We start from the raw sequence: 25,960 nt of genomic DNA, 5'->3' as shown, positions 1-25,960 counted from the left end.
TCTCCTGTATCCCTCCCATTTAATTAATTGCCAGTTTCTGACATTTCTGAACATCTTAGCTGTCCCCTCCTTCCTTTTCCACTTTACTGTCCTATTTCAGGCCCTTCCTATACTGTGACAACTGACTCCCTACCTTTATCTGAACATTTGGTCTCACTCCCTTGCCTCACTCCCAGTCTTTCTTCTGTACTGCCTCCTCGGTGATATTTCCGACTCAGAACTCTGTAGTATTCCCCTATTCAGTCATCCTTGATGATGACTTTTATCCTTCACTGATTGGGTAAGACCCAAATCTCTCTGGAATGGCTTACAAGGCTCTTTATGATCTTGTCCAATGGGCTGTCCTAACTTTATAGGTGGGAGATTTGTGAGGAAGAACAGACCACTTGTAGAGAAATAGACACTGCATCTTTGTGCACTTAGGTATATGGGGGATTCTATATGTGATCCCATTCAAATGTAAGGAGAGAAAGTTTAAAACAGCTTTCTACAGTCTTCGTTTTGGCTGGTGAAAGGAGCAAAGTGAAACTTCTTGTTTGTCAAACTGAGCACTTTCTAGGGAAGCCAAGATCTTGCAAACTGCTCATGGAAATTACTCTTTTTCTTTGCAATAGAGGTGGGCCATGGACCTCTGAGGACACTCATTAAGCATGTACTCCTCAAATATTGAAGGAAGAATCCATCAGAAACAAACTTTTATTGAAAGACTGTGTTAGGCATTGTGCTAGGTCCCATGGATACCAGTGAACAAGACAGACATAGTCCCTTCAGGAATCTGAGGTCTTAGCTGGGAAAAGAGACAGCTAATTCCAAAATGTTCCTCCAGAGATATAGCCAGTTCCAAACTAACTGTAGTCTCGATCATAACCCCTTTATTTTTTTTCATAACTCCTTTAGAGTTATTGTTTTCATAGTCTTTTTTCTTTTATCAGTCTTTATAGTGCTTCCTCTTTTTTGCTTTCAAATCATAATTTAACAAAGCCTTTATTGGCCCTGCTGACCTCTGTAGCAACAATCTTCCCTTTGCTGCAGTGAGAGAAGTGGTCTGCATTTATTTTACTTCCCTCAATTCTCATCTTTCCCCATGGCGGCCCAGTGTGCAATGGCTGCAAACAGCAGCCTCCTCGGTAGTGTATGCAGCCTGTTGCCTGAATGGGTTGCCCTAAGGGACCTTGGAGACAGCCCTTTCCAGTGGACATTCATGACTGGCATGCTGTCCCCAATCTAGGCTCCAGACAGGTATGTGTGGCGTCTTTGGAAAGCTCCAGGGCACAGTGGCCAGGGTCCACATTGGCCAAATCATAATGTCCATCCACACCAAGCTGCAGAACAAGGAGCATGTGATTGAGGCCCTCGGCAGGGCCAAGTTCAAGTTCCCTGGCTGCCAGAAGATCTACATCTCCAAGAAGTGGGGATTTACTAAGTTTAACAGGGATGAATTTGAAAACATGGTGGCAGAAAAGTGGCTCATCCCGGATGGCTGTGGGGTCAAATGCATCCCTAATTGTGGCCCCTGGACAAATGGTAGGCCCTGCACTCTTGAGAGTTTTGGCGCTATCCCCTTCTTACTCATGCCCACCAATAAATCCTACTTTCCTGTCAAAAAAACATTCTCATCTTTCTTTGACTTCTGCAGTCCCACGTCTCGCCACTTAATTTACACTGTCTTCCAGTGGTCCTCAGAGGCCTTTCCTTAGTCTTCTCTATGGCACCTGACACCACTCATGGTGCTCCCTCCTTAGTCTCAGAGCGCTGTTGGGTACTGTCCAGTCTGCTCAGTCTCTCCCTTCGTCCCCACCACCTCTTCCCCCCTGCCCCCCCAACTTGCCTCTCCCATGAACCTCTAACAGACTCTTCCTCAGCCCCCTCCTCACATTCCCAAGATAAGCTGAGTCAAACTTTGAAGTGAAAAGAAGTTTTATTTGGACATCATCTGCATTTCTTTTTTTTTTAACATCTTTATTGGAGTATAATTGCTTTACAATGGTGTTAGTTTCTGCTTTATAGCAAAGTGAATCAGCTATACATATACATATATCCCCATATCTCCTCCCTCTTGCATCTCCCTCCCACCCCCCCATCCCACCCCTCTAGGTGGTCACAAAGCACCGAGCTGATCTCCCTGTGCTATGCAGCTGCTTCCCACTAGCTGTTTTACATTTGGTAGTGTATATATGTCCATGCCACTCTCTCACTTCGTCCCAGCTTACCCTTCCCCCTCCCCTTGTCCTCAAGTCCATTCTCTATGTCTGCATCTTTTATTCCTGTCCTGCCCCTAGGTTCTTCAGAGCCATTTTTTTTTTTAAAGATTCCATATATATGGGTTAGCATACAGTATTTGTTTTTCTCATTCTGACTTACTTCGCTCTGTCTAGGTCCATCCACCTCACTACAAATAACTCAATTTCGTTTCTTTTTATGAGCTCCACTCTTGCCAACACCTTGCTTGCAGCCTTGTAGGCACCCTGAAATAGATGACCCAGCTTATGCTGTGCTTGGATTGCTGACCCACAGAAACTGTGAGATGCTGTGAGATCCTCTTGTTTGGGGTAATTTGTTATGCAATAATAGATAATATATTGCTGTTGTATGGAAATGCCAACTGCCCAATAACTGGAGGCCTGGGGGCCCATGGCAAATTATAGACTCCTTTGCCAAGTGTTAAAAACACCACTGATCCAACTGGATGGTGATTTCTTGCAGCCCCACTCGCTGGGAGAAGAAGGAACCCCAGGTTCTAATTAGCTTGTTATTCAGGCTACCCAGCATGAGCTCCCAGTGTTATTTCAGACAGTTCTGCTTCTTGTATCATAAAGATAATAGAATAAGACTAGAGTGAGTTAATGAGGTTAGGACAGTGGGTTATAGACCCCCTTATGTAGGGATGTGTTTTTCTAGGCACTTGAAATCTCACTATGAGGAGAAAGAGTTGTTGAAGGTACTAAATAAACTTAAAGGAGTTTCCAAGAAAATGTCAGTATCTTAACTAAGAAGTAATTTTGTGACCGCAAAGGGCAGGAAACAGGAAGCTGTAGGTAAGCTGTGGTAGAAGTGAAGGCTGATTTCTAACCAAATAAATTTCAAGAGAAAAAGCCAAAAACAATCAGTAAGTTAGGAGACATAGCAACCAAAATCAATGAGTACATCTCTTTGGATCCTGGTTTAAACACCTCAGTTGTTAAGAAAAAAATATAATTAGGGAAGTGTGAACATGCACTGGATGTTTGATGATGTTAAGAATTGTTATTTTTAGAAACGATATTGTAATTATGAAATTTATAAAATTATTTTGAGGGATACATTAAAAATATTACAGATGATATATCTATAATTTTGTTTAGAATATCCAGCATGTACTGGGGGAGAACTAGGTGGGAATATAAATGATGCAAGGTTGATTCCAACTATATGACATATGGAAAAGGCAAAACTACAGAGACAAGAAAACCTAGTGGTAACTGGTGGAGTGGGGTGGGGTGGGGTAGGGAGATAAATAGGCAGAACACAGAGGATTTTTAGGGCAATGAAAATGCTTTGTATGCTATAATAATAATGAATATATGTCATACATTTGTTCAAACCATAGTATGTACAACTCCAAGAGTGAACACTAAGGAAAACTATGGACTTATGATTATGATGTGTCAATGTAGGTTCATCCTTGGTAAAAAATGTACCATTCTGGTGAGTGGTGTTGATAATGGGGGATACTGTGTAAGTGTGGGGCAGAGGGTATATAGAAAATCTCTGTACCTTCCTCTCAATTTTGTTGAAAACCTAAAACTTTTCTAAAACAATAAAATCTTTTAAAAAATTAAAAAAAATACACATACAAAGCAAAAAAACCCAAAAAACAAAATAAAACCTGTTCAGTAGAAGGACTCAATAGCAGAATTGGGTGGGCAGAAGAAAGAATTTGAAGATAGTTCAATAGAGTTTATCTGGTATGAAGAATTGGAAGAAATAAGAATAAAAAAATATGAACAGAGCCTCAGATACTGTGGGACAACATCAGTACCAACATATGCATAATAGGAGTCTCAGCAAAGGAGGAAAGAGAAAAAGCAGAAAAAATAAAGAAATAAAGGCTTAAAACTTCCCAAATTTGATGAGAAACTTGAATCTGTACACTCGAGAGATGTAAGATGATCCACACCAAGACACATTATGGTCAAAAGATTGTGAACAAAAGAAAAGAGAAAAATTTGCAAGCAGTAGGAGAAAAAGCTCATTACATATTAAACACACACCCACACACAATAAGAATAACAGCTAAGTTCTCATCAGAAACAATAGAGGCCAGAAAGCATTGATACATTCAAAATGAAAAGCAAAATAAAGCTAAACAAAAACACAGAAACCAGCAAATAACCTGTTAACAAAGAATCCTATATCTAGCAAAACTATGATTTGAAATTGAAGACAAAGACATTCCCAAAGACACTGAGAGGACTTATTGCTAGCAGATCTGTTTTACAAGAAATACTATAGTTAAGTTCTTTAGGCTGAGAAGAAATGACACCAGACAGTAACCCCAATCCGCATGAAAAAAAGAGTACCAGGAAAGGTAATATGAACATAATTATGAAAAGCATTATAAATGTATTTTTATCTGACTTAAATTATATAAAGCAATAATAAATTTATTGCATTGGGCTTACAGCATCTTTAGATGTAATATATATTCATGTGAATAATTGGACAAAGGATGGAGGAAGGAATGGAACTCTTTCGGAGTAAGGAAATGACAAAAATGGTAATTTGAATCCACAAGAGGAAGAGTACTGGAAATGCTAAATACAGAGTTTAAAATGAAAGGCTCAAGTATGCTTTTTCTCTTTTCTCAACTTCTTTAAAAGAAAATTATATAAATCAATATGATGCTATGTTATAAATATAGATTTGTAATATATATAGATGTAATATATATGACAATAATAACACGAAGGAGAGGAGTCATAACAAAACTATATCAGAGCAAGGTTTCTGTGCTTACTGGAATTAAATTAGTATTTATCCAGAGTATACTGTGGGGCTTCCCTGGTGGCGCAGTGGTTGAGAGTCTGCCTGCAGATGCAGGGGACACGGGTTTGTGCCCCGGTCTGGGAAGATCCCACATGCCGTGGAAGGGCTAGGCCCGTGAGCCATGGCCTCTGCCTGCGCGTCTGGAGCCTGTGCTCCGCAACGGGAGAGGCCACAACAGTGAGAGGCCCGTGTACCACAAAAACAACAACAACAGCAAAGTGTACTGTGATATGTTAAGGTAGATATTGTAATTCCTAAAGAAACCACTATAAAATAAATCAGAATTACACTTAGAAATGAACAAAATAATTTATATGGCTCATAGCAAAATATCTACTTAATAAAAGACAATAAGGAAGGAACAGAGGAACAAAAAGACGTGAGATACATAAAAAAATGAAAAAAGTAAATCCACTCAGATAAAAAATAACATTAAATGTGAATGGATTAAACATACATAGTTTTCTGTGCTACATAATAAGTGATCACAAACCTAGCCCCCAAATCAACACACATTTATTATCTCACAATTTCTGTGGGTCAGGACTTCAAGTATACCTCAGCTGGGTTCTCTGCAAGGCTGTATTAAGGTGTCAGTTGTGTTCTTAACTGGAGGATTGACTGCAAGATCCACTTCCACACTCATTAAGGACGTCAGTAGAATTCAGTTCCCTGTGGTTATAAGACCGAAGGACTTGACTTCTTGCTGGTTGTTGGCTGGAGGTTGCCCTCAGCTCCTAGTAGCCACCCTCAGCTCCTTGTCACATGGGACTCTCAACATGGCTGCTGCTTCAAAGCCAGCACAGGAGAGTGTCTCAAGAAAGTCTACTAGCAAAACAGACTCTGTAGCAATGTGATCATAGGCATGACATCCCATCACTTTTGCCATATTCTCTCCGTTAGAAACAAGTCAAAGGTCCCAGAGACAGTCGAGGGAAGGGTTATAATAAAAGGGCATAAATATTAGAAGATGAGGATCATTAGGGGTCATCTTAGAGTTTGTCTGCCACAGAGAGAACTTCTTTAACCTGATAAAGAGCATGTATGAAAAACCTAACATCCTAATGGTGAAAGAATGAATGCTTTCCCCCAAGATTGAGAACAAGGTATGTCTGCTGCCACCATTTCTATAAGCATTGTACTAGAGGTTATAGCTAGTGCAGTTAGAAAAAAAAAAGACATCTACATCGGAAAGGAAGAAATAATGCTATCTTTATTTGAAAATAATGTGATCCTGCATTTTGAAAACCCTAAGGTACTCTCCCAAACACAAAGATGACTGGAATGAATAAATTAATTCAGCCAGGTAATACAGTACAAGATTGTGGCAGATACATTCTAAGGTAGCCCCTATAGTCCCTGTCTCCTGGTGTTCATTCATTTGTGTGATAACTTACACTTGAGGCTCTTGACCAATAGACTATGGCCAGGGTTATGGGATATCACTTACGTGATTACATTACATAGGATTGTCACTTCTATCTTAGAAAGTGTCTGTCTTCTCTAGTGGCTTTGATGAAGCAAGCAGCCATGTTGGGAGGAACATGGAAAGTAATTGAGGGCTGCTTCTTGGAGCTGGGGTGGCCTCTGATCAGCAATCAGCAACAAGCTGAAGCCCTTCTTCCTATAGCCACATGGAATTGAATTCTGCCAAGAGTTTGGGAGCTTGAAAGCAGATCCTTCTCTTGTCAAGTCTTGAGATGGCCAGTACCTTGATTGCCAGTACCTTGTGAGACCCTAAGCAGAGGACCCACTAATCTGTGCCCAGATTCCTGCCCCACAAAGCCTGCAAGATACTAAATGTTTATGGTTTTAGCCATTGAATTGATGGTAATATTGTTATGCATTAGTAGAAATGTAATATGTATTTTAGTACCTGAAAGAGGGATATTGCTATAACAAAGACCTACAAATGGAATAGCAGGTTTGGAACCAGGCAGTTGGTAGAGGCTAGGAGAATTTTAAGCATGGTGGGGGACTTCCCTGGTGGTGCAGTGGTTAAGACTCTGTGCTCCCAATGCAGGGGGCCCGGGTTTGATCCCTGGTCAGGGAATTAGATCCCACATGCATGCTGCAACTAAGAGTTCATATGCCTTAACTAAGGAGCCTGTGAGTTGTAACTAAGGAGCCCGCCTGCTGCAACTAAGACCTGGCACAACCAAATAAATAAATAAATATTAAAAAAAAAAAGCATGGTGGAGGGAAGTCCCTGGTGGTCCAGTGGTTAGGACTCAGTGCTTTCACAGTAAAGGAAAGGAAAGGAAAAGAAAAGGAAGAAGGAAAGAAAAAGAAAATGAAGGAAGGAAGGAAGAAAGAGGAAGGAAGGAAGGAAGAGAAAAATGGAAGAAAAGAAAAAGGGAGGAAGGAAGGAAGGGAAGACTTCTTGTGAGGGCACTGAAATCACAACTAACTGCTGAACAACCAGCGACAGGAAGACACTGGAACTCACCAAAAAAGATACCCCACATCCAAAGATAAAGGAGAAGCCACAATGAGACGGTAGGAGGGGGGCAATCACAATAAAATCAAATCCCATAACTGCTGGGTAGATGACTCACAAAATGGAGAACACTTATACCAAAGAAGTCCACCCACAGGAGTGAAGGTTCTGAGCTCCACGTCAGGCTTCCCAACCTGGGGGTCTGGTAACGGGAGGACGAATTCCCAGAGAATCAGACTTTGAAGGCTAGCCGGATTTGATCGCAGGACTTCGACAGGACTGGGGGAAACAGACTCCACCCTTGGAGGGCACACACAAAGTGATGTGTGCATCAGGACCTGGGGGAAGGAGCAATAACCCCATAAGAGACTGAAGCAGACCTACCTGCTAGTGTTGGAGGGTCTCCTGCAGAGGTGGGGGGTGGCTGTGGCTCACTGTGGGGACAAGAACACTGGCAGCAGAAGTTCTGGGAAGTACTCCTTGGCATGAGCCCTCCCAGAGTGTGCCATTAGTCCTAGCAAAGAGCCCAGGTAGGCTCCAGTGTTGGGTTGCCTCAGGCCAAACAACCAACAGGGAGGGAACCCAGCCCCACCCATCAGCAGTCAAGCGGATTAAAGTTTTACTGAGCTCTGCCAGCTCACCCAGCTCTACCCACCAACACTCCCTCCCATCAGAAAACCTGTACAAGCCTCTTAGATAGCCTCATCCACCAGAGGGCAGACAGCAGAAACAAGAACTACAATCCTGCAGCCTGTTGAACAAAAACTACATTCACAGAAAGATAGACAAGAGGAAAAGGCAGAGGGCTATGTACCAGATGAGGGAACAAGATAAACCCCCAGAAAAACAACTAAATGAAGTGGAGATAGGCAACCTTCCAGAAAAAGAATTCAGAATAATGATAGTGAAGATGATCCAGGACCTCGGACAAAGAATGGAGGCAAAGATCGAGAAGATGCAAGAAATGTTTAACAAAGACATAGAAAAATTAAAGAACAACAGAGATGAAAAATACAATAACTGAAATGAAAACTGAATAGAAGATCAAACCAACCACAACATTCTCTTCAGCCAAATTCTAAACCACAGTAAGGCCCTAACTCTCTTCCATTCTATGAAGGCCGAGAAGGTGAGGAAGCTGCAGAAGAAAAGTTTGAAGCTAGCAGAGGTTGGTTCATGAGGTTTAAGGAAAGAAGCCGTCTCTGTAACATGAAAATGCGAGGTGAAGCAGCACGTGCTGACGTAGAAGCTGCAGCATGTTATCCAGAAGGTCTAGCTAAGACCATTAATGAAGGCAGCTACACTAAATAGCAAATTTTCAATATAGATGAAACAGCCTTCTATTGGAAGAAGATGCCATCTAGGACTTTGATAGCTAGAGAGGAGAAGTCAATGCCTGGCTTCAAAACTTCAAAGGCTAGGCTGACTCTCTTGTTAGGGGCTAATGCAGCTGGTGACTTAAACTTGAAGCCAGTGCTTACTTACCATTCCTCAAATCCCAGGCCCTTTAAGGTTTATGTTAAATCTACTCTGCCTGTGATCTGTAAATAGAACAACAAAGCCTAGATGAGAGCACATCTGTTTACAGAATGGTGGACTAAATATTTTTATCCCACTATTGAAACTTACTGCTCAGAAAAAGATTCCTTTCAAAATATTACTGCTCATTGACAATGCACTTGGTCACCAGAGCTCTGATGGAGATACACAATGAGACTTTCCCTTCTCTCCTGCTTTCCCTGGTTGCTCATGGACCAATGACATGGTCTTAGGTATGTTGGGTCATGCTAATAAGGGCAACATCCCAGGGACAGCAGAAAACAAAGGTCAAGGAGACCTGGATGCTTGGACATCCTTGTGGTGCAAAGCCACCCTAGCAGCCCTGGAACTGCCTGTCTCACTGTCATGGGAGCCACACACAAGCTTCCATCCTGTGAGACCACTGTTATTTGGGTTTCTGCTGCACATACTGAATTAATACATATCGAGAGAATAGGACTTCCCAGGAGTGTGTGGCCATGGTGGTCTGTTCTGGAGATGAGCAGAGATATATTTAGTGTCACCTCTGTGGGCTCTTGGGACATTACTGTGAGTAAGAGAAAGGGAGAACTGGGCCAGAGGGGGCAGCACAGGGAGATTGGAGATTGTTACCCTCCTCCTCTTTCTAGCCATGGGGTCTGGCCTAGGGAAGTGTTTGGGTCACTGGGTGTTAGATTTGGGAGCCCTTGTTTCTTCACTTCCTGTCCTCCTTGCAGACCAGACCTCCTGCTCATCCTACCTAGGATCAGAATCACTGCTGGTCACCTCCTCATCACCCTGTGTGATGTCAGGGATTGTGGAGGTGGAAATCTAGAGGATTAACCCCTTAGGTAGAAAAGCAGTGCAGGGTCATTCTGCCTCAGATTGCATAAGGAGTCTGTGCTTCCCCCAACTGGTTTGAACAGCTGACTTTTGGATAGTTGACCTCCGGTCCCTCATATCCTGTGCCCTGGTGATCATAACATTCTATCACTTCACTGTATTCTCTTTATTACAAATGAGTCACTAGGTCCAGCTTATAGTCCAAAGGTGGGAATTACACAAGTGCATGAACACCAGGAGATGGGAATCACATCTTAGAAGTGTGCTCACCACAAGGGGGACTCTGGCAACCACCTGAAAGTGTGGCATCTCACAGGGCTGTAGCCAGGAGTGCAGAGATCAGAGCTGAGGTCCAAGGGACTTTGTGTTCATTCCACAGGAATACAGGACAAAATTATGATCCCAGCAAGGTAGCCCAGTCTTCTAGGTAATTTGGGGATTGGAAGAGGCAAAGGCTAGGTAGAAATATAAAGAAGAGGAAATAAAAAGACACCCAGCATTTCTACTAGTTAATGTTCTCACTTATTTTCTTATGGTTCTGAGAATTTGAAAAAGTCTTTTTGTTTAATAGTTACATGGTTTAATAATCAGCATGACCTTAAATAACTTAGGAAATATAATGAACCGAGGGATGAGGAAATCACATGACCCAGGCCTGACCAGTCAGGTTACCATGTTGTACCACATCCACCTAGCAACAGGGATGGGTCCAAGGGTAGTCTTTCCTCTCCAGTACTTTATGTATGGTCAATGTGAGAAGGATGTTTATCTTTCTGCTAAAGTTGTGAAAGTGGGTAATGTGAGGGGGTTAGAGATCATATTGTCTGTCTTCCCCAGGAACAGTGAAAGAGAAGAGAAATTGAGGTCTGATGACAAGTTTGAGTCTCTGGGTCCAATCATGTCTCTAATTGGCCACACCCCTGTCCTTCCCAGGTAAATCAACATGTTAAACCTCTTTTACCAAAGCTAGATTCATTCGAGTTTTGTTAACTTGCAACTGAGTCCTCTTACAAGAAGGCAGACTTTTCTGTGATGCTGGGTATTTAGATAACACTCGTTCACATGTTATTAAGACTTTATTTTTGTAGAGTAGTTTTAAGTTCACAGCAAGGTTGAGGGGGATATACAGAGATTTCCCATATACTCCCTGCGCCCATACATGCATAGCGTGCCCCATTATCAATGTCCCCTCCACAGTGGTGTGTTTGTTACAGCTGATGGGCCTACACTGACACATCATCATCATCCACAGTCCGTAGTTTATATTATGATTCACTCTTGAAACTCTACATTCTGTGGGTTTGGACAAATGTATAGGAACTTGTGTCCATTATTATAGTATCAGACAGAGTGTTTCACTACCCTAAAAATCCTCTATTTTCCACCTACTTATTCCTCCCCTCACTCCCCAACCCCTGGCAACACATCTTTTTACTGTCTCCACAGTTTCGCCTTTTCCAGAATGCCATATGCTTGGAGTCATACAGTATATAGACTTTTCAGATTGGCTTCTTTCACATGGTAGTGTGCATTTAAGGTTCCTCCATGCCTTTACAAGTCTTACTAATTCATTTCTTTTGGACACTGCGTACTATCCCATTGTCTGGATATAGCACAGTTTATTTATCCCTTCACCTACTGATGGACGTCTGAGTTTCTTCCAAGTTTTGGCAGTTATGAATAAAACTGCTATAAACATTCATATGCAGATATTTGTGTAGACATGTTTTTAACTCCTTTAGGGAAATACCGAGGAACACAACCGCTGTATTGTCTGCTGGATTGTCTGGTAAGAGTATTTTTAGTTTTACAAAAAACTGTCACACCGTCTTCCAAAGTAGCTGTACCATTTTGCCTTCCCACCATCAGTGAATGAGAGTTCTTGTTATTCCACATCGTCTCCAGCATTTGGTCTTCTTAGTCTTCTGGATTTTGGCCATTCCAATAGGTGCGTAGTAGTATCTCATTGTTTTAATATGCATTTCCATGATGACATATAATGGGAACATCTTTTCATATGCTTATTTGCCATCTGTATATCTTCTTTGGTAAGGTATCTATTAAGGTCTTTGGTCTTTTTTTTTTTTCTGGCTGCGTTTGGGTGTTCGCTGCTGTGAGCAAGCTTTACTCTAGTTGTGGCGAGCGGGGGCTACTCTTCGTTGCAGTGTGTGGGCTTCTCATTGTGGTGGCTTCTCTTGTTGTGGAGCACGGGCTCTAGGCACGTGGGCTTCAGTAGTTGCAGGACGTGGGCTCAGTAGTTGTGGCTCACGGGCTCTAGAGTGCAGGTTGAGTAGATGTGGCGCACGAGCTTAGTTGCTCTGCGGCATGTGGGATCTTCCCGGCCCAGGGATTGAACCCGTGTTCCCTGCATTGGCAGGCAGATTCTTAACCACTGTGCCACCAGGGAAGTCCCTTAGGCCCATTTTTAAATGAGACTGTTTTCTTATTGTTGAGCTGTAAGTGTTCTTTGCCTATTTTGAATAACAATTCTTTATCAGATGCGTCTTTTGCAAATTTTTCTCCCAGTCTGTATCTTGTCTTCTCATTCTCTTGACATTGCCCTTCTGTGAGCAGATGTTTTTAATTTCAATGCAGTCCAGCTTATCAGTTATTTCTTTTCTGGATTGTGCCTTTGGTGTTTTATCTAAAAAGTCACTGCCATACTCAAGGTAATCTAGCTTTCCTCCTATGTTATTTCTAGGTGTTTAACACCTTTGTATTTTACCTTTAGGTCTGCGGTCCATTTTGATTTAATTTTTGTGAAGGGTGTAAGGTCTACATCTAGATTCGTTTTTTTTTTTTTTTTTGCATATGCATGTCCAGTTGTCCCAGCCCCATTTTTCTTTTTAACATCCTTATTGGCGTATAATTGCTTTACAGTGGTGTGTTAGTTTCTGCGGTATAACAAAGTGAATCAGCTCTATGTATACATATATCCCCATATCTCCTCCCTCTTGCATCTCCCTCCCACCCTCCCTATCCCACCCCTCTCGGTGGTCACAGCACTGAGCTGATCTCCCTGTGCTATACAGCTGCTTCCCACTAGCTATCTGTTTTACATTTGGTAGTGTATATATGTCAGTGCCACTCTCTGACTTTGCCCCAGCTTACCCTTCCCCCTCCCTGTGTCCTCAAGTCCATTCCCTATGTCTGCTGCTTTATTCCTGCCTTGCCCCTAGGTTCTTCAGAACCTTTTTTTTTTCTTTAGATACCATATATATGTGTTAGCATACGGTATTTGCTTTTCTCTTTCTGACTTACTTCACTCTGTATGACAGACTCTAGGTCCATCCACCTCACTACAAATACCTCAATTTTGTTTCTTTTTATGGCTGAGTAATATACCATTGTATATATGTGCCACATCTTCTTTATCCATTCATCTGTCGATGGACACTTAGGTTGCTTCCATGTCTTGGCTATTGTAAATAGTGCTGCAGTGTACGTTGTGGTACATGTCTCTTTTTGAATTATCGTTTTCTCAGGGTATATACCCAGGAGTGGGATTGCTGGGTCATATGGTTGTTCTATTTTTAGGTTTTTAAGGAACCTCCGTACTGTTCTCCTTAGTGGCTGTATCAATTTACATTCCCACCAACAGTGCAAGAGGGTTCCCTTTCCTCCACACCCTATCCAGCATGTTTTTTTTTTTTTTTTTTTTTGCGGTACGCGGGCCTCTCACTGCTGTGGCCTCTCCTGTTGCGGAGCACAGGCTCCGGATGCGCAGGCTCAGCGGCCCTGGCTCATGGGCCTAGCCGCTCCGCAGCATGTGGGATCTACCCGGACCTGGGCACGAACCCGTGTCCCCTGCATCGGCAGGCGGACTCTCAACCACTGTGCCACCAGGGAAGCCCAATGTTCCCTGTTTTTAAACTAACTCTTAAACTTCTAGGACTAGACAGTACTATTTCTCTCCACTCTCAAATATACCTCTTTTAGATTCATTCTCCCAGTATTCTTTAAATTAAAAAATTTTTTAATTGTGGTAAAAACACATAATATTTACCATCTTTCCCATTTTTAAGTGTATAGTTCATTAATGTTAAGCATATTTAACTTGCTGTTCAACCAATTTCCAGAACTCTTCTATTCTTCAAAGCTGAAACTCTCTACCCATTGAACAACAGCTCCTCATTTCCCCTCCTCCCATCCACTAATCTACTTTCTGTTCCTGTGGATTTGACTACTTCAGAGACCTCCCATAAATGCAATCATACAGTACTTGTCCCTTCGTGACTGGCTCACTTGACTTAGCATAATGTCCTCAAGGTTCATCCATGTTGTAGCATGTGTCAGAATTTCCTTCCTTTTTTAGGCTGGATAATATTCCATTGTCTGCATATGCCACATTTTGTTTATCCATTCATCCACTGGTGGACCTTTGGTTTGCTTCTACCTCCTGGCTATAGCGAATAATGCTGCTATGAACATGAGTGTGCAAATATCTCTTTGAGATTCTGCTTTTCCTTATTTGGAAAGTGGGAATGCTGGATCATATGGTAATTATATTTTTAATTTTTTGAGGAAATGCCACACTGTTTTCCATAGCCTCCCAATTTTCTTTTACCTCACTGTTAAATGTGAAATATCTTTTTACCAACTCTGAGACCTATTGACTATGATTCTGCTTTAGTGTAGGTAACATTGTTAGACTATCATGTGGAATGCTCTCTGGTTTCGACTTGCTTAGATTCCCTCTCTGATGTCCCTGCCTGGTGTGGGTGACGTGCACAAGAGCAAGGAACTCTGAGAAGCCACGGCCACAATCAAAACCTAAGGAAACATTATAGAGAAAGAAAGAAGTTTTTCTAGGCTCAGAACCCCTTCCTTTACCATGGAATCCTTTGAGTCCTTGCTCTAAAGAAAGAAGTTTATCTGAAAATTCTTGTGTCTGCTTTTTGATTGCAGGACTGATAGGGTTTTCAATCCAGTACTTCTTTTGGGGATATCTAGAGAAAATGAAGTCACAGTTAGAACTCCTGAGAGAAAGGCATGATTTCCCATCGTCAGTACATGCGTGTGCACAAGCACCAACAATGGACCAAAGGGACAGAGAGTAAAAGCTGCTTTTCCAAGTGGTCGGTTCCAACATCAGAGTCAAAGAGTAGATATATAGAGTTCTGAAGAAAGGACCAGGATCCAAGGGTTCTCTACCCACCAATATATCATTTATAGACAATATTAAAAAAGAGAGAGAGCCATTTTCTACCTTTGAAAATCTTTGAAACATGCCAGTAATACTACAACCTCTAAAGAAATTACCTGAGGATATAAACTAGACAAATTAAAATTAAGCTTTAAATATACATGTTTTAAAGCTTTAAATTTAAAATTAAGGAAGTGCTGGGCAGAGATATATAAGCTAAATATGAAATGAAAGAAATCTGAGGTCTTGATCTTATTATCAAACAGGATTGGATTCAAAGCAAAAAAATATTAAGTGAGACAACAGAGGGTGTTTTATCTTACTAAGAAAATTATAATCCACAATTAACATATAACTCTCCTTGAAGATCATACAGAAAAAAAGTATCAAAATATAAAAAGCAAAAACTATAAGAATACAAGTAAAATGGGCAAAAACTCATTGCTAATAGGAATCTTTGAGTGATTTCTTCTAGTCCATAACATAACAAGAAGTCAAAAAATAAGTGTCAATACAAAATACCTAAATAACAAAACTTCATGGAGATATAGCAAATTCTATTCGAAGAACACAGAGAATGTACCTCCTTTTCAAATGTTTGGAACTGTCCAAAAGTTTACAACGTACAATACAGAAAGCCTCAATAAAGTTCAAAATGGTAGAAATGGCAACAAACTTGTCTGGTCACAAGATTTTTTTTTTTTAATTTTTTAAAATAAATTTATTTATTTTATTTATTTATTAATGGCTGTGTTGGGTCTTCGTTTCTGTGCAAGGGCTTTTCTCTAGTTGTAGCGAGTGGGGGCCATCCTTCATCGCGGTGCGCGGGCCTTTCACTATCGCGACCTCTCTCGTTGTGGAGCACAAGCTCCAGACGCGCAGGCTCAGTAGTTGTGGCTCACGGGCCCAGTCGCTCCGCGGCATGTGGGATCCTCCCAGACCAGGGCTCGAACCCGTGTCCCCTGCATTGGCAGGCAGACTCCCAACCACTGCGCCACCAGGGAAGCCCTGGTCACAAGATTTAAAAACTATGAAACCTAAAACTATTAGAAAAAACCCTGCACACCACTGACAGGAAAACATAATAAAAAAAAAAAAAAAGAGGGAGGAGAGTCCTTGAAGGGGATCTTATCCTGGAGGAGAATGTTGGACAGAGTTCTCACCTCCGTGTCCTGGAGCTGGCTTGTGTAGTGCTCGTTCCCTTCACCCGCTGCCTATAGGACGGTCCCTGCCTTGTGCTGGTTGGCAGCCAAACCATCAGCACTTATGGTGTCTTGATCTTTGGAGTCGATGCTACTCAGCAAGCCCCTGGCTGAGCCCTCCCTGCTTTGTCTACCACAGAACCTCCAGAGCACAGGGGACACACCATCGCAGCCCTGACGGAGAGGTCACCCTGAGATCTTGGGCCCTGGGCTTTTACCCTCCGAGGTCACCCTGACCTGGCAGCGTGATGAGGAGGACCAGACCCAGGCCATGGAGCTTGTAGAGACCAGGCCTTCAGAGGACAGAACGTTCCAGAAGTGGGCGGCCCTGGTGTTGCCTTCTGGAGACGAGCAGAGACACACGTGCCACGTGCAGCACCAGGGGCTGCCTGAACCCCTCTTCCTGAGGTCCGGTGTGGAGGGATCTGAGGGGGAACCTTCTTCTCAGGGAAGTAGGAGCCCTTCTGGGGACTTTCAGCAGGGTCAGGGCTCAGATGTGAAGTCAGGGCCCCTCACTCTCCTTTCCTCCTCAAAGCCGTCTTCCCAGCCCAACATCCCCGTCAAGGGAGCATTTGCTGGCCAGGTTCTCCTTGCAGCTGCTGTCAGTGGGGTTGTGTTTGCAGGAGTTGAGATGGTTGGAACTTTGCCTGCAACAACTGTGCCCCAGAACAACAAAAACTCAGGTTAGGAAGGGATTCTGGGTTTCATTGTTCTCACCCAAGGGTCTCTCACCTCAGGGGTTGAATTGCAACTCCTGTCCTCGTGACTTCTGGAGCCAACGTGCAGACCTCCTGTTGTGCAGCAAAGCCTGGAGGGACCCTGGCTGGTGGGAGGCCAGCTGAGAAAGTGCAGTGAGCTGGGAGGCTGGGGACCTGCTGGATCCCCTGAGCCCCAGTTCCAGGTCTGGCCAGTGTACGTGGCGGCCTTTGGACTCCAGGACCTTGATCTAAGTTTAGCTCCGGTTCTCCTCTATGAGGGTTCCAGGAGCAGGGACACATGAGGCCGAGAAAGTACCAGATTGCCTGGAGAATGGGTCTCTTTCTAGTGGGACAAAAATTCTCAGGTCCTTCTCCTGCAGGATCCTAAATTGTTTTACAAAGATGAAGTAGTAGTAAGCCCAGTCCTACAATGAACTGGCAAATCTGAAGGGAGAGTGTAATCTGCATGTGTGTCTGTCTGTGTGTGTGCACATGTGTATAGAAATGTGTGTGGATGTTTGTGTATATGTGTGTGGGTGAGTGTACATAAGCATGTGTGGGCCTATGTATGTGTATGTGTGTTTTTGTGGTGTGCGGGTGTGCATTGCCCTGATGCGTCCTCATCCTGGCCCCCACCCTGGCCTTCTCCAGGTGCCCCTCCCACCTCAGGGGCTCTAAGGGACAGGACAGCTCTCCATCTGCAGATGAGTAAGAAGAGGCTGAGGTGATGAGTGTTGGGGAGAAGTGGTCCTCATCCTCTCGAAAGAAAGAAACAGGAGCTGCATGCGGGAACTCTCTTCCTTCCCAGGATTTTGCTTTAATAAATGTGTCAGATAGTATTTTAAGGGACTTACATGACTGGAGTCATTTAAATCTCATAAGAGTCCTCTGAGATAAGGATAGCTATCAACCCCATTTTACAGACAAGGAAACTGAGGCCTCTGAGAGCTTGGCTGGCTCTCAGTTGGCTGAACCATGACTCTAAGGAAGCGATCTGACCGCTGCGCCCAGGTCTGTAGTCACTCTGCTGTGTTGACTCCCATACACTGTTCAGCAGCCTCACTAAGGCTCACCTCCTCTGGGGGCTCTGACAGCTTCCCTGTCCTCTCTGGGCTCTGAGACTGGCTGGGAGTCTATTGCGTTTCTCACACTCCCTATAGGTGTGTCTATGGGGTCTGAAGTGACAGGAGAGTTGGTTCTACATTGGCTGTTGGAGTGTGTTTGCCAGAGGTGGGGGGAAGTGAGAGTCACATCTGGTTTGGAGGGCCTCAGTGGTGTTTGCATCTGGGTGTGAGCTGGGCTTACCAGATGCTGAAGGGTGATGACCAGCAGGGTCCATGCAGAGTTTACTCATCACTGTGTTATTTCACAGCCTGAAACCACGGCCCGTCGTGGGCCTGAGAGTCAGAGGGGTGTTCACGCATCTCCTTCCCATCCCTGCTGCCCTGACTGCTCTTCTTCCAGCTGACTTCCTGGGAACATCTGCTGTCCAAGGTGACACATGAGGAGGGGTCTGGCCACACCCCTGCTCACCAGCACTTCCTCCCATCCTGCCTGCTGCTCCCTTCTGGGGCCTCCTGGATGAAGTGAGCAACTAGGATAGACAGAGAAGCTGACATTATGCTGGTAAAGAGAAAGCAGGGTGTCTGTCACCAAGGAAAGGAAAGCGTTGCCTTAGGGAAGAAGACTGAGTAGTTTCTTGTGGCCTGTTACACTGGCAGCCTCAGACTTCTGCTGGATGTTGACAGGAGGCTGCCCTTAATTTCCTGCCATGTAGGATTTGCCAGTGCAGTCCTCAGAGCTTGCAAGCAGTGAAGACAGTAGAAAGTCAGCCAGCAAGATGGGGTCTTGCTCTTCTATGATCTAATCTTAGGAGTGCCATCCCCAGTTGTCATATTGTATTGGTCAGAAGAAAGTCACAGGTCCCACCCACACTCCGGGGCAGAGAGCCACAAGGTGTGAAGCCCAGGAGGCAGGGATCCTTGGGTAGCATCTCAGAGTCTGTCTGCACTGGGACATTCCAGGTCAGAGAAGCAGGAGCACGAGGTAGTGAGGACTCTGTCCTGGACGTGTTCACACACGGATTGCACAGTCACTGAATAGTCATTGTCACTGTGGGTCCACCTGATGCAGGATGATCTGCAGAACTGACTTGTGTTTATCACGGCACCGACTTAGATACAAGAATCAATGTTTTCATCGGAAAGGTTTCTCTCCAGGTCCGTGGGAACCTGAGAGGGTCCCCTCTGAATATTTGCCCCCTTAGTTTTCAAACCTCCTACACCTCTAGGAAAGTGCTGTCACTAAAGTCACCCACATTTTCTTCCTGTGTCATCCTGCCAGCAAACCCTGGGCTCCCACTCTTCCTCCCATCTTACTTTCATACAGGATCCCAGAGTCACTCCTTGTGATTCTAGTTTGTTGGTTTCCTCCCCTTCATCCAGATTATTTCTTAGCGATTTTCTCTCGTGTTGATTACTCAGTTTTATTAGGAAATTGTGTTCTCTAACTAACCCTTTCCACCATTTTGGACCAAATGGGCCAAGGTCGTGTCTCCAATCCTCAGCTCACGTCCCACACAGGGACAGGATAAGAGTGGGGCTCCTGGGAAGTCATGGACTGGCACAGACCCTCATGGGGTGAGACATTTAGGTTACCAAGGCATAGACCTTAGCTTTCTTTATGTCCCCGGCAGGGGGCACCACACGCGGCACACAGTATGCTCTCAATCAGCTCCCTCCCTCCTGGAAGCTGTTTCCCCAACAACTAATGATAGACTGTTGCATTTACCAGGTCATTTCACTCCATCGTGAGTTCCTTGATGTGTCACTCACTGAGGCCCAGCACAGAGCCTGACATCTAGAAACGGCCTAATAAATGATTACTAAATGAGTGTGGGGTTTTCTTTGGTCATTCAACATTTATTTCAACTTACTTATACGTGCATAAAGTTCAAAAAATTCATATGACATAATGGACATATAGTGAAAAGTAAATTTCCTCCTCCATGCCATCCAAAACCCTTCCAAATTCCCTCCCTGGACACAGTAACTGATACCAGTTTCGACAGTGTTATAGAGAGCGATTTCATTTTATCAGGTGGCATTTATCACATATTCTATCTGCAATTGTGTTATCAATTAGCAATATATACTAAGATTATTCTATTTTTAAACTACAAATCTGGCTCAGCTTAAGATATTGATAATAACAATTCTCCACTGCTGATTAAAAAAAATTTCAGTATAGCAAAAATCATCTCTCTTCCATAGTAATAGAGTTTGTTTCCGGACTGTCACCCAGATTAAAAATACATTCGGGACTTCCCTGGTGGCGAGTGGTTAAGAATCCGCCTGCCAATGCAGGGGACATGGGTTGGATCCCTGGTCGGCGAAGATCCCACATGCCGCGGAGCAAATAAGCCTATGCGCCACAACTACTGAAGCCTGTGTGCCACAACTACTGAAGCCTGCATGCCTAGAGCCCGTGCTCGCAAGAGAAGCCACCGCAATGAGAAGCCCCCGCACTGCAACTAAGCGGAAGTAGAGAAAGCCCAGAAACGAAGACTCAATGCAGCCAAAATAAATAAATAAGTTAATTAATTAAAGTGAAAAAAAAACCAACCATGCAATCTCCACTACTTGTATCCTTTTGATTAAGTTCTTGCCAATATGATGAAGCAGGTGTGAACTTTAAAATTTTGATGTTAAAGGGAAGAAACCTTTCTTCCTTCCCTGCTTTCCCTGGTTGCTCATGGACCATGAACATGGTCTTAGGTAACTTGAGTCATGCCAACAACGGCAACATCCCAGGGACAGCAGAGAGGGAAGGTCAAGGAGACCTGGACGCCTGGACATCCTCGTGGTGCAGAGCCACCCTAGCAGCCCTGGAACTGCCTGCCTCACTGTCATGGGAGCCACACACAAGCTTCCATCCTGTGAGACCACTGTTATTTGGGTTCTGCTGCACGTACTGAATTAATACATATCGAGAGAATAGGACTTCCCAGGAGTGTGTGGCTGTGGTGGTCTGTTCTAAGATGAGCAGAGATATATTTACAGTGTCACCACTTGGGCTCCTGGGACATTATTGTAAATGGAGAAAGGGAGAGCTGGGCCAGGGTTGGGGGCACAGCACAGGGAGACTGGAGACTGTTACCCTCCTCATCTTTCTAGCCACGGGGTCTGATAGGGGAGCGTTTGGGTCACCAGGTGTGAGATTTAGGAGGCTTCGTTCCTTCACTTCCCTTCTTGTGCTTTTCACAGACAGTTCTCTTGACATTCCAGCCAGGATGAGAATCACTGCTGGTGGTCTCTTCCTCGTCCTCCTCCTGTCTGATGGCCGTGACTGTGGAGGCTGAGATCTAGAGGAGAAACTCCTCAGGTAGGGAGAGAATGCAGCATCAGTTGTCATTGGGTTCCATCGGGAATCTCTGCTTCCCCAGCCAGGCCTGGACAGCCAGCCCTGAGACAGCTGACCCTGGGTCCCTCCTATCTTTTTCCCTGGTGATCCCCAAATATACATTCATCATTTCCCCTATTCCTTTTGTTACCAGTGAGTCACTAGGTCCATCTTATGTTCCAAAAGTATTAGACAGGGACATAGATACCAGAGGAGGGAGCATCAGGGACCAACTTAGAGTCTGCCAACCACAGGGTGACTTTGGGACCATGTGACTACATGGCCTGTCACACGGCTGAGGCTAGCAATGCAGAGACCAGAATAAAGAGTTCAAGTCAAAGGTTTTGGGGCTCACTTCACAAGAATCCAGATCAAAATTATATTCCCGAAAAACTGGCCCAATCTTCCAGGTAATTTGGGATTTTTAAAAGAGAGAACTTTGTAGGTAGAAACATAAACGTAGGAAATGAAAAGCAAGATGGCAGCGCTGAGAGCGCTGTCTCACTGTCATTGACAAGGATCCTTCCAGTTTCCGCAAGAACCACAGTGGTGAGTTAGCTGGTACGTGATGTGACCACCACCCCTGCATCCTTTAAGTCTTTGAGGATGACGTTAACTTCTTTCATTATCCCAAGACACAATATCGTTTTTAATGTTGTGTCGTTGCTGAGCTTGGGAGGCTATTTCAGGGGCTTCCACTAAGCCTTTCTTACTAAAAGCTTTTACTTCACAGATTAAACAAATATATATGAGCTCTCTGGGTGACATTTGTAATTACAGCTCAAAAGCTTGAGAAAACCAAAGGTAAGATTTTTCCAGATTTGGCTAATGCCCTAAGGATAAAAACAACTTTTCCCTCTGGGTTATTACCCACATTTATATTTTGGCCTAAACAATTATTCTCTAATTAACTGTACTTATGGAAGCTTTTTATACTTTACTTATTATGTTTATTTGTTTTCATTGGAAGAGGCAGCCTTAAAACAAGTTCTATCGCGTTACTGGGAATGGAGTCTCCATGACCTATTTTTTCACTCCTGCTATTTATCTGGCAGCATGGTAGGTGCTAGAATATAAGTCCACCCAAACCAATGATACTTTATCTCTTCTGTGAGCCAGTGCTGGTTTGTGAAATGTTTGCTCTCAGCTCACAATTAGAAACATACAGACATTGAAAGTGAGTGTAAGCAAGTAAATTTCTACCTTTATCTTGACCCAGACTGGTAATTGCCAAGAAAAAGATGAGCATTTATATCATGTGATTGGACCTGCTAAGACAGTTGGATCATTAGTTCCTCATGGACCAGAGATTGAGTAACTTGGTGTCTAAACTAGTATTGATACTTTTTAAAGACTTTTGTGGGGATCACATGTAAACTGATAAGTGATATGGATACTTTCCCCAGAAAGATGTGCATGTACAAAGAAATATGAAACCTAGTATAAAATGTCAGTGTTTATGTATGGATCCCATGAAGACTTATAGATCTTGTTTATTTAAGCTTAGAAAGAGACAAAGGAAGGGAGAGGACATTTTGAGTAATCCTTTCATTATTGAAAAATGCACTCTGCTTATCTGAGTATAAACTGGAGTAGACAGAAGCTGGACCCCATAACGGAACATCACAGAAGAAGTTGAAAGATGTCATTTATTACTTATTCATCCATCCAACCTGACTGCTTACAATGTACCAGGTCAAGTTCTCGTCTAGATCACTGCTGCAAAAATTGTAATTTGTCATTCTTTTTCCTTCCTCACCTTCAACCTCCACCCCTAGAATCTGTACCCTCTTCCCAAGTTAGGGGAATTTCAAACTTGAAGATCTTGGTAGGCTGTAGAGACCACCTCCCTCTATAAGAGAGAAAAACCTGCTTCTAAGCATTCTGGCAGGTTGAAACAGCCTGAGGCTCCACCAGGCAGGTGACCCCATGCTGGACTCTGACTCAGGACGTGCTGCCACAGACAGGCTGGAACTGTGCCGAACGCTTTGGCACATGTGGCCGAGGCGGCAGTAGTTGTCAGGAGCAGCAGAGACAACAGGCTGAGCCGCAGGGCGCGCTGTCCAGCATCAGGGCTGACAGTGCTGTGAACAGTGGCATCTGGGCCCACCTGCACGGGCAGGGCTCCCTCTGTGGGACCTGACCCGTGTGGGATTGTGTATTCTGTTCCTGGCTGTGTAGTCTCAGGGCTGTTTTGTGGCTTTTTCCTGAAATAAAACTACAATCAATCTCTTTCTCTCTCTCTCTCTCTCTCTCTCTCTCTCTCTCTCTCTCTCTCTCTCTCTCTCTCTCGTTCCATTTAGAACAAATTGAAACCCTTTTTTGCCCATAAAGAATTGCATGAGAATACCATGTAGTGAAACTCTGAGAGAGCAGGGATTCAGAGACTCTTCCCTGCTGCTTTATTGAGATATGATTGATCTACAATATTGAGTCAGTTTATGGTGTACAACTTGTTGACTTCATACACTTAATATTGCAAAATAATTACCACCGTAGCATTAGCTTACAACTGTATCATGCCACATAATCACCTTTTTTTTTGTGTGCGTGTGGAGAAAATTTAGGTCTACCCTCTTAGAACTCAAAAGCTTTTCTTTATGCTGAGCGGATAACTGCTTCTTAAATTTTCCACCTGGCTATACTGCATGGTAGAGAAAACATGTATCTCCCAGAAAATGTCCTGACTTTCTTTCCCAGGGAAAAACATTTCCATGAGGATTTAAAACCCCTCCCCACCCTGATTACTCTCTGATCACTGACCTCAGTGGATCCCAATCTGCCTGAGCCTCAGAACTGCTTGTAGGGATTGTTACAAACTACTCAGGACTCTTCCCCAACCCACCATCTCAGAATGTGGGCATGAGGTCCAGGAATCCCTTATGAACAAGCCCTACAGGTGAGGCTGATGCACAGCCACGTGGGAATCCTGGTCTACATTGTTGCTACTAAATGTGTGATCTGAAGACCAGCAACATCAGCACCAAACTTGTTTAAAATGAAGATTCTCACGCTCCCTTCCACCTGAGGCGTGCAGGTGATGCACAGGAAGATCGGGACCCCCCTGGTCTCTTTGCCGTCTAGACTCCGTGTTCAGAAACGTGCGGTCTGCTCGGGTGTGTGGTCTGATCAGATCGCATAGCGCTGGGGGGTGAAGGGTTCAGTCCTTGTCCTTCATCTTCTGTAGCCAATTCTCCCCTGGTGACCTCACCTGTTCTCAAAGCTTTAAACCTCATTTATAGGATGTCACCTCCTCCAAGTATTTCTCCAGCCATCTCACCTGAACCCCAGACTCAGTTCGCCCTTTCCTAAAGCAAATCCCAATGCTGCCGCCTCCTCAAATATGCTGCTTCCAGAGTCTCCCCATTTCTGCGGAAGGTGCCCCACATGTCTTCTTGCAAATCTCACAATTTGCGGTCTTCCTTCAATCTGCTTTCTTATATCCCAAATTTCATCTGTTAAGAATTGCTGTAAAATGCCATTTTCACAATATATCCAGAATCCAATCAGTTACTATTACTTTCCCTGCTCACACCCCAGACAAGCACCAGCATCTCCAGCCTGGACACTGCACCATTTCCTACAGTTTCCTCTATGGAATCTCTTGCCCTTCACCTCCTGATTCTGCCCAGCAGCCAGATGTTTCTAAAGAGTAGTTACAGGAGGTCAATCTTCTGTTCAAACCATCTTGTAAACTCCGCATCTTCCTCAGACAAAATCAAAACCCTTCTAATATTGTCTAGGTCTATATGATCTGTCCAGACACTGGATTTCATCTCCATTCCTCTGTCCTCCAGCTACGATGGCCTCCTCACTCTTCCTTGAACACGCAGACACTCTCCTGCCCTAGCGCACTGGCACTGGAGGCTCCCCGGCCTGGAGAGAACTTGCCCCAGACATCCTCGTGGACATTCCTTCATGTCTTTCACATCTTTACTCAAAGGTCACCTTCTCAATGAGGCCCACACTGACCGCCCTAGTAGAACAGACATCATCCCTGTCCCCACACACTTACACGCTGGGTCACCTTCCTCAAAGCACTTACCAACTTTTAATGTGAACACTTCCCTCACTTACTAGTGTCCTAGCGCACACTCTGCCCGTTCCCCTAGAACATATACTGCACATGGCGGACAGGTTTTGTCTGTTGTTAGTTCCCTGAGGTTTCCTAGATGCAGGAAGTGTGTCATGTATCTGGCACACAAAAATGTCAATTGAATGAATGATCAGTGTAGAGCACCTCCCTATCCTAGAGACAGTGTCTTTATTAACATGACCTCAGGCCACATGCTGCCTTGTGGCAGCTACACCACCACATCCATTCGCGATGACATCAATGCCGCCTGTACTTTTCTCACAAGGGCTGATCTCCCCTCCCTCCCACACCAATCAGTCTGCACACCACACACCATGCTCCTTCTCTCTTCACAAAAGAATATCCTGCACTTATGCGTCCTCTATTCCAACGTACCCTGACTCTATTAGACTCTGCTTTCTAAATCCATCAGTTTGGACTGGAGTCAGCACTAGGCTTAGAAGATCTAAGGGCAGAAGAGGGGCCAGGCTGCAGAGAAGAGAGAAATCCAGCAAGAATTAAGTCACGATGAGAGACTATTGGGTCCCTTCTGTTTGCTAATTCCAGAATCTGGTTCCTTTTAAAAGATGGGGAAAAGTTGGAAAGAAGAAT

General features: G+C 44.0%; 2 pseudogenes; both read left to right on the top strand.

The window, feature by feature from the left end:
* Positions 1-1,026: 1,026 nt before the first annotated feature.
* On the top strand, positions 1,027-1,184 carry LOC132498061 (small nucleolar RNA SNORA70; annotated as a pseudogene).
* A 120-nt stretch (positions 1,185-1,304) lies between these two features.
* On the top strand, positions 1,305-20,202 carry LOC132497859 (popy class I histocompatibility antigen, alpha chain E-like; annotated as a pseudogene).
* The last annotated feature ends 5,758 nt before the right edge of the window (positions 20,203-25,960 follow it).

This window comes from Mesoplodon densirostris, chromosome 10 (assembly GCF_025265405.1).
Source record: "Mesoplodon densirostris isolate mMesDen1 chromosome 10, mMesDen1 primary haplotype, whole genome shotgun sequence".
NCBI classification, from domain to species: Eukaryota; Metazoa; Chordata; class Mammalia; order Artiodactyla; family Ziphiidae; genus Mesoplodon; species Mesoplodon densirostris.
The sequence above is the reverse complement of the archived record's forward strand: the minus strand, read 5'-3'. Positions and strand labels throughout refer to the sequence as shown.